The 18,717-nt window shown below is 38.8% G+C and overlaps 1 protein-coding gene and 2 pseudogenes across 1 annotated transcript in view; 1 reads left to right on the top strand and 2 right to left on the bottom strand.

The window, feature by feature from the left end:
* Positions 1–18,717, top strand: part of SPIDR (scaffold protein involved in DNA repair) — a 490,431-nt gene that overhangs the window by 65,003 nt on the left and 406,711 nt on the right. The window lies entirely within an intron of this gene.
* On the bottom strand, positions 15,881–16,643 carry LOC123586323 (annotated as a pseudogene).
* On the bottom strand, positions 15,881–18,127 carry LOC123586321 (annotated as a pseudogene).

Below are 18,717 nucleotides of genomic sequence, written 5' to 3'. Positions count from 1 at the left end.
AGTATGCAGCCAAGATTCCTTTATCCAGCAAGTCTGGCATTCAGAATAGAAGGAGAGATAAAAGAGTTTCCCAGACAGAAATTAAAGAGGTTCATGACCAACAAACAAGCCCTGCAAGAAATTTTAAAGGGGGATTTTTTAAGTAGAGATAAAAAGACCAAAGCAACAAAGACTACAAAGAACCACAGGACATCACGGAAATACCAACTCTGCAGGAAACACAATGGCATTAAATTTATATCTTTCAGTAATCACTCTGAATGTAAATGGGATAAATGCTCCAATCAAAAGACATGCGGTATCAGAATGGATAAAAAGAAACAATATCCATCTATATGTTGTCTGTAAGAGACTGGTTTTAGATCTGAGGACACAGGCAGATTGAAAGTGAGGGGATGGAGAACCATCTATCATGCTAATAGAAGTCAAAAGAAAGCTAAATAGTCATGCTTATATCAGACAAACTAGATTTTAAAACAAAGACTGTAACAAGAGATTCAGAAGGACATTGTATCATAATTAAGGGGCCTACTCATCTAGATGATAAAACAATTGTAAATATTTATGCCCCCAACTTGAAGCACCCATATGTAAACTAATTAATAACAAACATAAACTCATTGTTAAAATCATCTGAGCAGAAAATCAAGGAAACAATGGCTTTGAATGACACACTGGACCAGATGGACTTAACAGATACATTCAGAACATTTCATCCTAAAGCAGCAGAAGACACATTCTCCTCAGGTGCACATGGAACATTATCCGGAATAGATCACATACTGGGTTACAAATCCGTCCTCAATAGGTACAAAAACTTTGAGATGATCCCATGCCTATTTTCAGATCACAATGCTATGAAACTTGAGGTCAACCAGAAGGAAAAAATTGCAAAGCCCTCAAATACACAGAGGTTAAAGAAAATCCTACTAAAGAATGAATGGGTTAACCAAGAAATTAGGAAATTAAAAAAAAAAAATACATGAAATCCAATGAAAATGAAAACACGACAGTCCAAAACCTTTGGGATGCAGCAAAGGCAGTCCTAAGAGGAAAGTACATTGTAATTCAGGCCTAACTCAAGAAGCAAGAACAGTCCCAAATACACAACCTAACCTTACTCCTATCAGACATAGAAAAGGAGCAGCATAAAAAGCCCAAAGATAGCTGAAGAAAGGAAAAAATAAAGGTTAGAGCAGAAATAAACTATACAGATACAAAAAAAAAAAAAAAAAAACAAAACAACAACAACAACAAAAAAAAACAACCCAGAAAACAATAGAACAGATCAATGAAACTAAGTTGGTTCTTTGAAAGAATAATCAAAATTGATAAACCCCTAGGCAGACTTATCAAAAAGAAGAGAGGACCCAAATATATAAAAATTACAAATGAAAGAGGAGAGGTCACAACCAACACCACAGAAATACAAACAATTCTAAGAGAATACTATGAAAAATCATATGCCAACAAACTGGGCAATTGGGAAGAAATGGACAAGTTCCTAGAAATTTGCATACTACCAAAACTGAAACAGGAAGAAATGGAAAATATGAACAGATGCATATCAGCAAAGACATAGACTCACTTATCAAAATTCTCACAAAAAACAAGAGTCCTGGGCTAGATGGCTTCCAGGGTGAATTCTGACATTTAAAGAAGAATTAATACGTATTCTTCTCAAGCTGTTCAAAAAATAGAACTGGAAGGAAAACTTCCAGACCCATTCTATGAAGCCAGCATTACCTTTATTCCAAACCCGACAAAGACCCCACTCAAAAGGAGAATTACAGGCAATATCCTTGATGGACCCAGGTGCAAAAATTCTCAACAAGATACTAGCAAATTGAATTCAACAGTACATTAAAAGAGTTATTCACCATGATCAAGTGGGATTTATTCCTAGGCTTCAGGGCTGGTTCAGTATTTGCAAGTCAATCAATATGATACATCACGTTAATATAGAAAGGATAAGAACCATATGATCCTTCCAATAATTGCAGACAAAGCATTTAACAAAATACAACATCCTTTCTTGATAACCCTCAAGAATGTAGGTATAGAAGGAACATACCTCAACATCATAAAGGCCATATGTAAAAGGCTCACAACTAATATCATCAAGGGGGAAAAACTGAGAACTTTCCCCTTAAGGTCAGGAATACGACAGGGATGCCCGCTCTCACCAGTGTTGTTCAACATAGTTTTGGAAGTCCTAGCTTCAGCATTCAGACAACAGAAAGAAATAAAACTTTCACTCTTTGCAGATGACATGACACTCTACATGGAAATCCCAAAGATTCGGCCAAAAAACTTCTAGAACTGATATCTGAATTCAGCAAAGTTGCAGGATACAAAGTCAATGTATAGAAATCGGTTGAATTTTTATATACCAATAATGAAGCAGCAGAAAAAAAATCAAGGAATTGATCCCATTTACAATTACACCAAAAACCATAAGATATCTAATAATAAACCTAACCAAAGAGGTAAAATATCTGTATGCTGTAAAGTATAGAAAGCTTATGAACGAAATTGAGGACACAAAGAAGTGTAAAAATATTCCATGCTCATGGATTAGAAGAACAAATATTGTTGAAGTGTTGATACTACCCAAAGCAATCTACACATTCAGTGCATTCCCTATCAAAATAACACTAGCATTCTTCACAGAGCTAGAATAAACAATCCTAAAATTTGTATGGAACTAGCAATGGCCCCGAATAGCCAAGGTTATGTTGAAAAAGAAAAGCAAAGCTCAAGGCATCACAATTCCGGACTTCAGGCTGCATTACAAAGCTGTAATCATGAAGACAGTGTGATACTGGAACAAAAACAAGACACATAGATCATTGAAACAGAATAGAGAACCCAGAAATGGATCCACAAATGTATGGCCAACTAATCTTTGACAAAGCAGGAAAGAGTATCCATTGGAAAAAAGATAGTTTCTTTAGCAAATGGTGCTATGAAATCTGGATAGTAATATGCCAAAGAATGAAACTGGACCATTTTCTTATACAATACACAAAAATAAATTCAAAATGAATGAAAGACCTAAATGTGAGACAGGAAATCATCAGAATCCTAAAGGAGAAAACAGGCAGCAACCTCTTTTACCTTGGTTGCAGCAACTTCTTACTAGATCTGTCTCTGGAGGGAAGGGAAATAAAATCAAAGTTGAAATATTGGTGGGCGGGGGAATGGGCTAAGTGGGTGATGGGCATTAAGGGATGGGCACTTGGGATTAGCACTGGATGTTGAATGTAAGTGATGAGTCACTGGGTTCTACTCCTGAACCAATATTACACTGTGTGTTAGCTAACTTGAATTTACAAAACACATTTCAAAAAAATATAATAAATGTATGAAATAAGATGTAGCATGCAAATAGTAATTATGAGAATGCTAGAGTGGTTATGCTAATATTAGATGAAGTCGATTTCAACCAGTATTAATGGAGATAAACAAGGGCGTTTCATAATGATAACACTTACCAGGAAGACATCAGCTACAAATTTGTAAGTGCTTAAGATCTGTAATCATAGGCAGAAATTTTAACACCATGCTGCCTATAAATTATAGAAAACCTAGAAAAAAGCTATCACTTTGAACATAGAAGATCTAAAAAACAGTATCAACCACTTTGACCTAATGACATTTTCAGAACATCACATGTAACTGGAATACAACAGATTGCACATTCCATTCAAGTGTACATGATATGCATACCAAGATAAATCATATATTGATCTATAAATCTTTTCAATAAATTTCAAAAGATTGAAGTTCTAGAGAATGTAATTTCTAACCCTGATAGAATTTAAAGTAGTAATCATTAACAATATGATATGCATGGAAAATCCAAATATTTGGAATTAAAACGATATAATTTTCCCTAGTTAATCTACAGATTTAATGCAATCAAAATCATTTTTTTTCCCTAGAGCATTTTTAAAAGTGTGTGTGACTCTCTTCATTATATTACTTTAAGGCACTCTAAGCTTACATTAATTGTAAAAGATCAGGTCCATGTTTGTAATAATGATTTTTCTCTTATTTCAAGTTCTAGGAACACCACTTGATATAGCTTTAAATTTTTATTTATTTTTTATTTTTTATCTTTTATAGCATAGTTGTATATGCTTATGTAACTTTTTAAAATATAATTTATTGTCAAATTGGTTTCCATACAACACCCAGTGCTCATCCCGACAGCTGCCCTGCTCAATGCCCACCATTCACTCTCCCCTCTCTTCCACCCCCCATCAACCCTCAGTTTGTTCTCCATATTTAAGACTCTCTTATGGTTTGCCTCCTTCCCTCTCTGTAACTTTTTTTTTTTTATATGAGTGAAAACGTATCTGTTTTTCTCTGCCTGACTTATTTCACTTAGCGTAACACTCTCCAGTTCCATCCACATTGCTACAAATGGCCAGATTTCATTCTTTCTCATTGCCAAGTAGCATTCCATTGTATATATAAGCCACATCTTCTTTATCCATTCGTCGGTTGATGGACCTGTAGGCTCTTTCCATAATTTGACTATGGTTGAAAGTGCCGCTATAAACATTGGGGTACAAGTGCCCCCATGCATCAGCACTCCTGTATCCCTTGGGTAAATTCCTAGCAGTGCTACTGCTGGGTCATAGGGTAGATCTATTTTTAATTTTTTGAGGACCCTCCACATTGTTTTCCAGAGTGGCTGCACCAGGTTGCATTCCCACCAACAGTGCAAGAGGGTTCCCATTTCTCCACATCCTCGCCAGCATCTATAGTTGCCTGATTTGTTCATTTTAGCCATTCTGACTGGCGTGAGGTGATATCTCAGTGTGGTTTGATTTGTATTTCCCTGATGAGGAGTGACGTTGAGCAGAATGCTGGTGCAATTTTGATTGGGATTGCATTGAATGTGTAGATTGCTTTGGGTAGTATTGACATTTTAACTATATTTATTCTTCCAATCCATGAGCATGTATGTTTTTCCATTTCGTTGTATCTTCCTCAATTTCCTTCATAAGCTTTCTATAGTTTTCAGCATACAGATCTTTTACATCTTTGGTTAGGTTTATTCTTAAGTATTTTATGATTCTTGGAGCAGTTGTGAATGGGATCAATTTCTTAATTTGTCTTCTGTTGCTTCATTGTTAGTGTATAAGAATGCAACTGATATCTGTATGTTGATTTTGTATCCTGCGACTTTGCTGAATTCACGAATCAGTTCTAGCAGTCTTTTGGTGGAGTCTGTCGGGTTTTCTGTGTGTAATATCATGTCATCTGCAAAAAGTGAAAGCTTGACTTCATCTTTGCCAATTTTGATGCCTTTGATTTCCTTTTGTTGTCTGATTGCTAATGCTGGAACTTTCCAACACTGTGTTAAACAACAGCGGCGAGAGTGGACATCCCTGTTGTGTTCCTGAATGCAGGGGGAAAGCTCTCAATTTTTCCCCATTGAGGATGATATTAGCTGTAGGCTTTTCATAAATGGCTTTTATGATGTTTAAGTATGTTCCCTCTATCCAGACTTTCTCGAGAGTTTTTATTAAGAAAGGATGCTGAATTATGTCAAATGCTTTTTCTGCATCGATTGACAAGATCATAGGGTGCTTTTCTTTAATTAATGTGATGTATCACGTTGATTGATTTGCTAATGTTGAACCAGCCCTGCAGCCCAGGAATGAATCCCACTTGATCATGGTGAAGAATTCTTTTTATATGCTGGTGAATTCAATTTGCTAGTATCTTGCTGAGAATTTTTGCATCCATATTCATCAGGGATATTGACCTGTAGTTCTCTTTTTTTGCTGGGTCTCTGTCTGGTTTGAGAATCAAAGTAATGCTGGCTTCATAGACTGAGTCTGTGAGTTTTCCTTCCCTTTCTATTTTTTGGAACAGCTTGAGAAGGATAGGTATTATCTCTGCTTTAATGTCCGGTAGAATTCCCCAGGGAAGCCATCTGGTCCTGGACTCTTATTTGTCGGGAGATTTTTGATGACTGATTCAATTTCTTCACTGGTTCTGGATCTGTTCAAGTTTTCTGTTTCTTCCTGTTTGAGTTTTGGAAGTGTGTGGGTACTTAGGAATTGTCCATTTCTTCCAGGTTGTCCAGTTTGTTGGCATATAATTTTTCATAGTATTCCCTGATAATTGTTTGTGTTTATGAGGGATTGGTTGTAATAATTCCATTTTCATTCATGATTTTATCTATTTGGGTCATCTCCCTTTTCTTTTTGAGAAGCCTGGCTAGAGGTTTATCAATTTTGTTTATTTTTTCAAAAAAACAAGTCTTGGTTTCATTGATCTGCTCTACTGTTTTTTTAGATTCTACATTGTTTATTTTTCTCTGATCTTTATTATTTCTCTTCTTCTGCTGGCTTTGGGGTGTCTTTGCTGTTCTGCTTGTAGTTCCTTTAGGTGTGCTGTTAGATTTTGTATTTGGGATTTTTCTTGTTTCTGGAGATAGGCCTGGATTGCAATGTATTTTCCTCTCAGAACTGCCTTTGGTGCATCCCAAAGCATTTGGATTGTTGTATTTTCACTTTCACTTCTTTCCTTACATTTTTAAATTTCTTCTCTAATTGCCTGGTTGACCCATTCATTCTTTCATAGGGTGTTCTTTAACCTCTATGCTTTTGGAGGTTTTCCAGACTTCTTCCTGTGGTTGATTTCAAGCTTCATAGCATTGTGGTCTGAAATTATGCATGGTATGATTTCAATTCTTGTATACTTATGAAGGGCTGTTTTGTGACCCAGTATGTGATCTACCTTGGAGAATGTTCCATGTGCGCTCGAGAAGAAAGTATATTCTGTTACTTTGGTTTGCAGAGTTTTAAATATATCTGTCAAGTGCATCTGATCCAATGTATCAATCAGGGCCCTTGTTTCTTTATTGATTCTGTGTCTAGATGATCTATCCATTGTTGTAAGTGGAGTATTAAAGTCCCCTGCAAGTAACACATTCTTATCAATAAGGTTGCTTATGTTTGTGATTAATCGTTTTATGTATTTTGGGGCTGCCATATTCGGTGCATAGACATTTATAATTGTTAGCTCTTCCCGATGGATAGACCCTGTAATTATTATATAATGCCCTTCTTCATCTCTTGTTACAGCCTTTAATTTAAAGTCTAGTTTGTCTGATAGAAGTATGGCTACTCCAGCTTTCTTTTGACATCCAGTAGCATGATAGATAGTTCTCCATCCCCTTACTTTCATCGGAAGGTGTCCTCAGGTCTAAAATGAGTCTTTTGTAGACAGCAAATAGATGGGTCTTGTTTTTTTTATCCATTCTGATATCCTATGTCTTTTGGTTGGAGCATTTAGTCCGTTTACATTCAGTGTTATTATTGAAAGATATAGATTTAGAGTCACTGTGATATCTATAGGTTGCATGCTTGTAGTGATGTCTCTGGTACTTTGTGGTCCTTGCAACATTTTACTCACAGAGTCCCCCTTAGGATCTCTTGCAGGGCTGGTTTCGTGGCAATGAATTCCTTCAGTTTTTGTTTGTTTGGAAAAACCTTTATCTCTCCTTCTATTCTGAATGACAGACTTGATGGGTAAAGGATTCTTGACTGCATATTTTTTTCTGTTCATCACATTGAAAATTTCCTGCCATTCCTTTCTGGCCTGCCAAGTTTCAGTAGATAGGTCTGCTACTACCCTTATATGTCTACCTTTGTATGTTAGGGCCCGTTATCCCTAGCTGCTTTCAGAATTCTCTCTTTATCCTTGTATTTTGCCAGTTTCACTATGATATGCCATGCAGAAGATTGATTCAAGTTATGTCTGAAGGGAGTTATCTGTGCCTCTTGGATTTCAATGCCTGTTTCCTTCCCCAGATCAGGGAAGTTCTCAGCTATGATTTGTTCAAGTACACCTTCAGCCCCTTTCTCTTCTTATGGAATTCCTATGATATGGATACTGTTCCGTTTGATTGCATCACTTAATTCTCTAATTTTCTCCCCTCGTACTCCTGGATTTTTTTTTATCTCTCTTTTTCTCAGCTTCCTCTTTTTCCATGATTTTATCTTCTAATTCACCTGTTCTCCCCTCTGCCTCTTCAATCCGTGCTGTAGCCACCTTTTGTTTTGCACCTCATTTATAGCATTTTTCAATTCATCATGACTATTTGTTAGTCCCTTGATCTCTGTGGCAGTAGATTCTGTGCTTTCCTCTATGCTTTTTTCAAGCCCAGCGATTAATTTTATGACTATTATTCTAAATTCTTGTTTAGTTGTATTTCTTGAATCGGTTTTGATCAATTCATTAGCTGTCACTACTTCCTGGAATTTCTTTTGAGAAGAATTCTTCCGTTTCATCATTTTGGGTAGTTTTCTGTCCCTTATGTGTTTTAAAAGCTTGTTGTGTGCTCTGCACCTGTGAGCACTGCTATATTAAAGGAGGGTCATGCACTGTCCAGGGCCTGGCCCCTCAGGAGGTGTTTTTTTGGAGATTGTTACTTGCTCTCTGTTGTTGTCACTTTGGTTATTTTATTGCCCTACATAGTGGTATTTTGGACCCTACACCAGGTGTGCTTTGATTTGTTCCTTGGAGTAGTCCTATAAAGGAAAACAGATAGACAAACACGAGACCAAAACACACAAACACACAAACAAATAACACAAATAAACAAAAACAAAAAACTAAAGATTAAAAACAAAAACCCAAAACCACTGACTGCAAGTAAAGAAGAGGGTGGAGGTGGTGCTGATGGAAGAGCACATATAAAGAGAGAAATGACAGGAGCTGGGCGGGAGGATAAACATTGATTAGGCAGAGAGACTAAAATGCTTAATCCAGAGAGAGAGAAAGGAAAATAAGGAAGGAAGCGGGGAAAACAAAATGAAGAGAAAGCTACCCAGACAGAGAAACCATATGGCTTGATTATTCCAGAGAGAGAGAAAGGAGTGTAAAGAAGGAGGTGTAGAACATGTGCAAGACAGTGGATTAAATATGTCTGTTTAAACAGACAGTAACCAGAGTAACCAGCCTAGGGGAGGGAAGAGATAAGGAGGAGAATGGGGGGGTGGGGAGAATATATCTACATATCAAGAATTGATCTAGAGTCAATCCAGGCCATGCTGCAGAGTTTGTCGGGAGTAGCTGTCTGCAGGGTCTGTGCTGCTCAGGTGGATATGCAGTTACCCAGTGCGAAGGGGCGTGGTTTGGCGTAATCTGGACCCACCTCCTCTATAGTCCCCGGGAGTGATCCCTGAGTCCCCTCCTTGGTGGTGGTGGTGGTGGTGGGTTGGGGGGTGGAGAATGGTGATTCCCCAGTCTCTTCTCATTGGAGCCAGACCCGGTGAGTCGTCCTCACTGTGCCGGGGGTGCAGACAGGGTGGTCCTTCTCTCTCCGCCAACTCCCTGACCCTGTGCTTGGCTAGGATTCAAAGTCCCGCTCCGTGCGCTCAGACACTGGGGAAGCACCTCTCAGTACTGCCATATGTGGTCCCCCCGGCTGGCTTTGTCTGTGCTGAGGCACTTCAGGGCGGACCGCCTTCTCCTACTGCAGACTGAGAGCCACTGCCCTTGCCGCCGCAAGCCCCTGGAGTGGCAGAGGCAGGCAGGCTTTGTCTTTTCCCACAGCACTTCAGGGAGACGGCAGCCTTTTCCTCTTGAAGACTGCACCCTTGGCCCAGCCACTGCACCCTGGGTGGCGGACGCAGGCGGGTTCTGTACTATTGTGCAGCCCTCCAGGGAGGGAACCACTTTTCCCAACTGCAGACTGAGCCCCTGACCTACCACCACACCCAGGCCCCTGGCTCCCCTCCTCCCCAGGTGCAGGAACAGGGAGCCGGCCCGGTCCGAAGAAAGCCCTGCAGTTAGAGATCGGATCCCTCTCAGTCTCAGTCCCAGTCTTTCTCCTGTCTAGGTAAGGTCCTGCACTTCCCTAGCCGCTCTTTCTCTTCCCTTTGTCTCTCTGCAGAAGGGGGTCCCTCCCCTCCATGCCCATGCGGCCCCCAGTTCGCAGTCACCCACCTATCTTTTGTTAGCTTTCCCGTTTTCTTCCTAGTAGATTCAGTCTCTTTTCCTCTTTTCCACCAGGCTCTGGTGTTCAAAGTCCTTTGGCTTCTACACCTCTTTGTTTGAGAGATGTGGGAAGAATGGATCCCCCTACTTGTCTGCCATGTTGGCCCCTGCTTATGTCTAAATTTTTATTAAGTTATAATTGACATATTCCATTATATAACTTTTAGGTGTGCAACATAATGATTCTAAATTTGTGTATATTGTGAAGTGATCACAACAGTGTCTAGTTAACATCTGTCACCATGTATGTAGAAAAAAACCTTTTTTTCTTGTGATAAGGACTTTGAAGATTTACTTTTAGCAACTTTCAAATATACAGTACAACATTACTAACTGTAGTCAACACGTTATACATTACATCCCCATAATTCATTATTTTATACCTGAAAACTTAAACCTTTACTGCTTTTTCCCACCCAAAGTGCTGCCTGTGGCAACCACCAGCCTATTCTTTGTATCTGTGAGCTTGATGATGTTTTTGTTTTTTAAAATTCCACATATAAGACTTAGTATTTGTCTTTCTCTCTTTGTTTCACTTAACATAATGGCCTCACAGTCCATCCATGTTGTCACAAATAACAGGATTTCCTTTTTTTGTGAACACTATTCCATTGTATATACATACCACATCTTTATCCATTCATCTGTTGATGGACAGATTGCATCCATATTTTGTCTACTGAAAATAACGATGCAGTGAAAGTTGGGGTGGCATATATTTTTTCCAGTTAGTGGTTTTTGTTTTCTTCACATAAATACCCATGAGTGGAATTTCTGGACCATATGGTGATCTGTTTTTAATTTTTTGAGGAACTTCCATACTGTTTTCCATAGTGCCTGTACCAATTTGGATTCTCGCCAACAGTGCAAAGGGTTTCTTCCCTTTTTTTACACGTTCTTGACAATACTGTAAAACCTTGGGTTGCAAGTAACTTGTTCTGCGAGTGTTTTGCAAGATGATCAGACATTTCTAATAAATTTTAACTTGATAAACAAGCAAGTCTTGAAACATGAGTAGTAGATGACACCGAATTTTACATGATCACAACTGAGCCAGTGGTTCTTCTCTCTTTCTCACTGAGGGATTGTGGGTGATCGTCTCCCATGCTCGGATGCTCAGTCTCAGGCTGCAGTGTTTGGCAGAAATCAGTGGTTTTTCAGAACGTTGGAAGGTACCCACAACTGGTACTAGTGTGTTTTTTGTCACTTCAAAGCACTTATGGGTAGTCCCTTACTTTTGTGTACAAGAGTAAGCTTAGGAATGCTCTGCTTCATTCTAGGTCAGGCTGCCTGCAGATGTAGACCCTTTCCTCTGCTGCCTTATTGCCAGTTACATTAAGTACAGTATATGACAAGAGTTTATTAATACTGCACTGTAGTCAACATGTGTGTGAGCATATACAATGGCCCCCATGCAGAAAAAGGTTGAAAAGAAAGGCAGAAGAAGGAGATGATTATGGTGGAAGTTAATAAGGAAATCATTGAGAAGTACAAATGATGTATGTGAGCAGCCAAAATTATAAGATTTTATAAGAAGTCTACGTCTGCATCTAGTCTACAGAAGAGGAAGAGAAGAAGGCAGACGAATCCCTCACTTCAAATGAGATTAGGGAGATGTATAAAATGTGGGAAACTGCAAAATTTTGTAGAAAAGCACCACCCAAATAAGGCTGTAGAAGTGTGAATGATGAATCTGTTTAATGACAATGCTATGTTATGTTTACACGAAATCTTCAAAAGGAGGCAAAAGGAGGTATCATTGAATAGGTTCCTTGTTAAAGTTACATGAAAAGAAAAAGGTTCCATCAAGCCAATAGATAGCAGTGATTCTGTTAGTGAAAGTTGTCCTACACAATAATCCACCTCTTTTGTTTCCCTCACACCACCCACGAAAGTTTTTAAAGGTAAGTGCAGGCTAATTTGTTTATTTTCCTTTATATTTTGTATTTTCTTTTTTATTTTGTATTACAGTATTGTAATCATTTTTATATGAATATTTTTGGGCTGTAGATTGAATCATCTGAGTTCTTTTTTTTTTTTTTTTTTTTTTTTTTTTCAACGTTTATTTATTTTTGGGACAGAGAGAGACAGAGCATGAACGGGGGAGGGGCAGAGAGAGAGGGAGACACAGAATCGGAAACAGGCTCCAGGCTCTGAGCCATCAGCCCAGAGCCTGACGCGGGGCTCGAACTCACGGACCGTGAGATCGTGACCTGGCTGAAGTCGGACGCTTAACCGACTGCGCCACCCAGGCGCCCCGAATCATCTGAGTTCTTATGGGGAAATTGCTTTGATATATAAGTGCTTTATTACAGGCATGTTTCTGGAACAAAGTATGCTTGCAAACCAAGATTTTACTGTACTTCTTATTGTTTGTATTGATTATAGCCATTCTAACAGGTGTGAGATGATACCTCATTGTGGTTTTGATGTGTATTTCCCTGATAATGAGTATTGATGATCATCTTTTCATGTGTCTCTTGGCCATCAGTATGTTCTTTGGAAAAATGCTCAGCTTTTAGTCAGGTTGTTTTTCTACTATTGAGTTGTATGAATTCTTTATATGTTTGGATATTAACCTTTATGATATACAGGATTTCCCACTTAGTGTATTGCCTTTTCATTTTATGGATGGTTTCCTTTGCTGTGCAGATGATTTTTAGCATGATACAGTTATACCTGTTCATTTTTGCTTTTGTTGCCTTTACTCTTACAGTCAGATCCAAAAACTCAAAGGCCAAGACCAGTATTGAGTAGTGTACCATGTTTGTTTTCTTCTAGGAGTCTTACAGTTTCAGGTCTCACATTCAAGTTTTTAATCCATTTTGAGTTGATTTTTGTGTATAATGTAAGATTGTAGGTCTAATTTCATTCTTTTGCATGTGGTGGTCATTTCCCCACAATCATTTATTGAAGGGAATGTCTATCCTTTCCCTGTTCTATATTCTTGACATTTTTGTTGTAAGTTAATTGATTAGTTGACCACATATACCTGGGTCTAATTCTGGGCTCTCTCTGATGTGGTCTCTTCATCCATGTGTCTGTTTTTAAGTCAGCACTATACTGTTTTGATTATACCTTCAGCCCCTCGTCTCTCTTCTTCTAGAATTCCTATGATACAGATATTGTTCTGTTTGATTGCATCACTTAGTTCTCTAATTCTCCCCTCATACTCCTGGATTTTTTTATCTCTCTTTTTCTCAGCTTCCTCTTTTTCCATGATTTTATCTTCTAATTCACTATTCTCTCCTCTCCCTCTTCAATCCATGCTATGGCAGCCTCCATTTTATTTTGCATCTCATTTATAGCATTTTTTAATTCTTCATCACTATTTTTTAGTCCCTTGATCTCTGTAGCAATAGACTCTCAGCTGTCTTCTATGCTTTTTTCAAGCCCAGCAATTAATTTTATGACTATTTAAATTTTTTTTTTTTTCAACGTTTATTTATTTTTGGGACAGAGAGAGACAGAGCATGAACGGGGGAGGGGCAGAGAGAGAGGGAGACACAGAATCGGAAACAGGCTCCAGGCTCTGAGCCATCAGCCCAGGGCCTGACGCAGGGCTTGAACTCACGGACCGCGAGATCGTGACCTGGCTGAAGTCGGACGCCCAACTGACTGCGCCACCCAGGCGCCCCAATTTTATGACTATTAAAAAAAAAATTTTTTTTTAACGTTTATTTATTTTTGAGACAGGGAGAGACAGAGCATGAACAGGGGAGGGTCAGAGAGATGGAGACACAGAATCTGAAACAGGCTCCAGGCTCTGAGCTGTCAGCACAGAGCCCAACGCGGGGCTTGAACTCACGGACTGCGAGATCATGGCCTTAGCCGAAGTCGGCCACTTAACCAACTGAGCCACCCAGGCGCCCCTCAGCTTTTCACTATTGAGTATGATGTTAGTAGGGCTTGTCATACAGCCTTCATTATGTTCAGGTACATAACATATACCCACTTTATTATCTTTATCATAAATGGATGTTGAATTCTGTCATGTTATTTCTACATCTTTTGAGATGATCATAGGATTTTTGTTTTCTTTTGTTTATATGGTATATCACGTTGATTAATTAGTAAATGTTGAACCACCTTGCATCCCTGAAACAATACCCACTTGATTGTGGTGAATGAGAACTTTAATGTATTGTTGAATTTGGTTTGCTAGTATTTTACTGAGAATTTTTGCATCTACATTCATTAGGGATGTTGTCCTATAACTGTCTTGTGGTATTCTTGTGTAGTGTTTGTATCAGGGTAATACTGACTGTGTAAAATGAGTTTGAAAGTGTACCTATCACTTCTATTTTTTTGAAAGAGTTTGAGAAATATTTGGTAGAATTTACCAGTGAAGGCATCTGGTCTTGGACTTTTGTTTGTTGGGAGATTTTTGATTACTGATTCAATCTCTTTACTAGTAATCAATCTGTTAAAATTTTTTATTTCTTCATGATTCAGTCTTGGATGGTTGAATGTTTTTCTAGGAATTTACCCATTTCTTCTAGATTGTAAAATTTGTTGGCATATAATTGTTCCTTGTAGTAGTTTGTGCTTGTTTGTATTTAGTTGTAACTTCTGATTTTGAGTCCTCTTTTTTTTTTTTTTTTGTTGTTGCTGAGTTTTGCTAAAGGTTTGCCAATTTTATTTATCTTTTCACAGAACCAGCTCTTAGTTTCATTGATCATATCTATTTAACTTCTACTCACTCTGTTGTTTCCTTTCTTCTACTAACTTTGTACCTAACTTGTTCTTATTTTTCTGGTTCCATAAAGTGTAATGTTAGGTTGTTTATTTTAGATTTTTCATCTTTCTTGAGATTAGTATTTATCTCTATGAACTTTCTTTGAACTACTTTTGCTGTATCCCATAAGTTTTGGTACGTTGTATTTCCATTTTCAGTTGTCTCGAGGTATCTGATTATTTCTCCTTTAATTTCTTCATTGACGCATTGGTTGTTCAGTAGCATGTTGTAATATCCACATATTTGTCAATTTTCCAGTTTTCTTTTTGTAATTGATTTTTAGTTTCATACTATTGTGGTTGGAAAAAAATGATTGATATAATTTCAATCTTCTTAAATTTAGTAGAACTTGTTTTGTGGCCTAAAATATGATCTATTCTGGAGGTTGTTCCAAATGCACTTGAGAAGAATGTGTATTCTGCTGCCCTGGATAGAATATTCTGTATATATCTGTTCAATTAATCTGGTAAATGTGTTGTGTAAGTCCAGTGTTTCCTTATTGATCTGTCTGGATGATCTGTTATAAAAATCAGGTATGAAAGTTCCATAGTATTAATGAATTGCTGTCTGTTTCTCCCTTTAGGTCTATTAATACTTGCTTTATATATTTAGATGCTTCTAGTTTGGGTGCACAAATATTTACAAATGTGACATCTTTTTTATGGATAGATCCCTCTCCCATTATCTAATGCCTTTTTGTTTATTTTTTTTATTATAATCTTTGCTTTAAAGTCTATTTTATCTAAGGATAGTTACTCCAGCTTTCATTTTGTTTCCATTTACATGGAATATCTTTTTAATCCCTTTACTTTCAGTCTGTGTATGTCCTTATCTGAAATGAGTCTCTTGTAGGCAGTATATAGAGGTGCCCCCCTCCCCACTTTTAACCCATTTAGCCACTCTGTGTCTTTTGATTGTAGAATTTAGCCCATTTGTATTTAAAGTAATTATGATGGGTATGTGCTTATTGCCATTTTGTTCATTGTTTTCTAGCTGTTTTGTAGTTTCTCTTTTTCTGTTCCTTTCTTCTCTTGGTTTTTTCCTTTGTGGTTTGTGATTTTGTTAGTGGTATGCTTAGATTCTTTTCTCACAATCTTTTTTTTTTTTGTAAACAGGCTTTAATTCACTTTATTTTCTTGTATAAAACTGTTTGGTTGCCACAGCTGGAGCCTGGGTCCTCTGCATGGAGACTCTAGTATGGGTCTTTACAAGCTGGTCAGTGAATTCCTTATTGATAGGGAGACTTGGTGAACACAGCCTCTTTCCAGAGGTCAGGAGTGAGCTAGCAGTAGGTCTTGGAAATGGCATCAAAAGTGGCCTTGGTGAAGTTGCCCAGAGTGGCAATGTAGCCTCTGGCCAAGATGTAGCAGTTGTCAATACGAGCCATCATCAGTAGCTTCTTGGGCATGGGCTGAGACAATACCAGTGCCTCTGGGGTCAGGGCTGAGGCGCACCAGCACAAAGCCATAGCGGCCAGTCACCTTGCATGGGATAGTGTGGGATTGCGGGTCTTGTTTCCCCAGTAGCCTTGCTGCATGAGGATGTTGGATCACTTGACCAGGATGATGGCCCTACAGATGGCAATAGCTACCTCCTTAGAGCACTTAACATCCAGCTCAATGTGTCCATTATAATCTCTGATGGCAGCAAATGCCTAGAACCTAGTCTGCTTACCGGCAGGGGTCTGCTTTTGCGTGGGCAGAATCTTCAAAATTTCAACCTTAAGGGATGTCCCCAGGAAGATAATGATCTCAGATTCCTTGATGGGCAGGGAGAAGAGATAGATCTCCTCCAGGGACTCAGTCTTCATGTTTGTGACCAGGTGGCCCAGGTTGGTGATGAGCAACCACTCCTCGTCCTCTGTGAATTCCATGGCCTCGTCCCTGGTCTAGTTGCTGCAGCTGAAACTTCCATGGAAGCCACTGCGACCTCCCATTCCCGGGCCCCTAGCCCCTTTTAGAGCACTGACATCATCTGCCATTTGTTTGCTTGGAGAAGAATCTCCTTTCTCACAGTTTTTTGGAAATCAACTATAGATTTTTGTTTGGTGGTTCCCATGAGGCTTAGTATAGCAACCTCCATTTGTAACTGTATTTTAAGTTGATAACTTAAGTTTAAATGCATTCGAAAACTCCTCATTTTTACTTCCTCTACCTCATGTTTTATGGTTTTGATGTCACATTTTACATACTGTTATCTTGTGTATTCCTTAACTAATCATTATAGTTATACTTATTTTTAGTACTTTTGACTTTTAACCTTTATGTTAGCTTTATGAGTGATTAATCCGCCATTTTTACCATATGTTTACCTTTACTAATGAGAGTTATACTTTCATATCTTTTCTTTCTTTCTTTTTTTTAAATTTATCAAAATAGTTTTCTTTTAAAAAGCTCCCACTGCTGACAGCCCCACTGGCTGGCTCTCCATCATCTCCCTCCCCAGCCTGGACATAGCTGGAGGGGTCCTGAGCGGCCCAAGTGCCTTTGCATCTTTCGTACCCAGGACATCTTGGAGGGCAGGAAGGAGAGTGCCCTGAGGTCCATAGTGGATGGATGCTTGTCTTCGTGACTATTCCATGCCCAGGATGTAGTTGATGGCTACACCAGGCCAATGATGACAGGCTACCAGGCTACCAAGTATTGAAGCCAATCCAGCAGTTGCCCATACATGATGTGAGGCCTCTCCCAGTGGGTGCTGAACATCCTTTTGAGGTTCACCTTCTCTTTGCAGTGGGACATGTCTGCTTATTTCCCATAATGCACCAGCCAAGGATGCAGAACTCCTGGAATACGTGATTGCAAGACAGCTTATATATGTTCTTGATGACACATTCTTTACTGACATCCACAAAGATCTGCTGCCCACACACGGCACATACACTGTCAGGGAGGTGTTTAATAGGCATGCTCAACTCACTGTAGAACCCTACGGTAGATGCCATGTAATCTGAACATGTTTCTGCAGAGTCTTCTTCAAGTACCCCATAGTAGTGGCCACTGAAGAGGAGAGAAATGCCAAAGTCCATGGCATCTTCTGATTTGATTTTGAATAATAAGTTGAGATCAAAGAGGGTAAACATGAAGCCACATAGCCAACAATGATGGCGGTATAGCTGCTTTTATAGATTAACAGGAACCACTTATAAACTAACCTTTGAGTTGTCTGTACTAGCAATGAAGATGGTGGCAGTGGTGGAGGTCGAGGTTGGAGGAGTGTTGCCGGGGAACGGGAGCTGGAAGAGGTTGATATGTCAGACCTCTCCCCAGAGGAGCAGTGGAGGATTGAGCACACATATGTGTATACTGAGTACTGTGGCCATGACGCCATGCACACTGAAATGATCCTCATCCTCATGGCTACTTTGGTGGTGGCCCAGCTTCTCCTGGTGCAGTGGAAACAGAAACACTTTTGCTCCTACTAAATGGTGACCCTTTTTCAGATGTGGGTTGTTCCCCTTCTATTTCACAGTGAAACTGCATAGGTGGAGGTTCCTAATGATATGGATCTTGTTCTCTGCTGTCACAGCTTTTCTCACCTTCCAAGCCACCTGAGAACTGCTGGTACAGACAACCCCAAGGTTGATTTCATATATTTTCTTGTTTTGAATTTGCACTTTTTATTTTCAGCTTAAAGAAGTCCCGTTAACATTTATTATAATGCTGGTTTAGATTAAGTCTTTTAGGTTTTCTTTGTCTGGGAAACTCTTTATCTCTCCTTCAATTCTGAATGATGACTTTGCTGGTAGAGTGTTTTGCTTGGAAGTTTATTTCCTTTCAGCACTTTGAATATATCTGCTTGAATAGTTTCTGCTGAAAAATCTGCTTGTAGTCTGGGTTGTGTTTTGTTTTTGTTTTAGTTTTTTTGTACTTATAGTTTTCTCTTGCTGCTTTTAAGATTATCTCTCTCCCTGTCTTTAACTTTTGACATTTTAATTATAAAGTGTC

This window comes from Leopardus geoffroyi, chromosome C3 (assembly GCF_018350155.1).
Source record: "Leopardus geoffroyi isolate Oge1 chromosome C3, O.geoffroyi_Oge1_pat1.0, whole genome shotgun sequence".
NCBI classification, from domain to species: Eukaryota; Metazoa; Chordata; class Mammalia; order Carnivora; family Felidae; genus Leopardus; species Leopardus geoffroyi.
The sequence above is the reverse complement of the archived record's forward strand: the minus strand, read 5'-3'. Positions and strand labels throughout refer to the sequence as shown.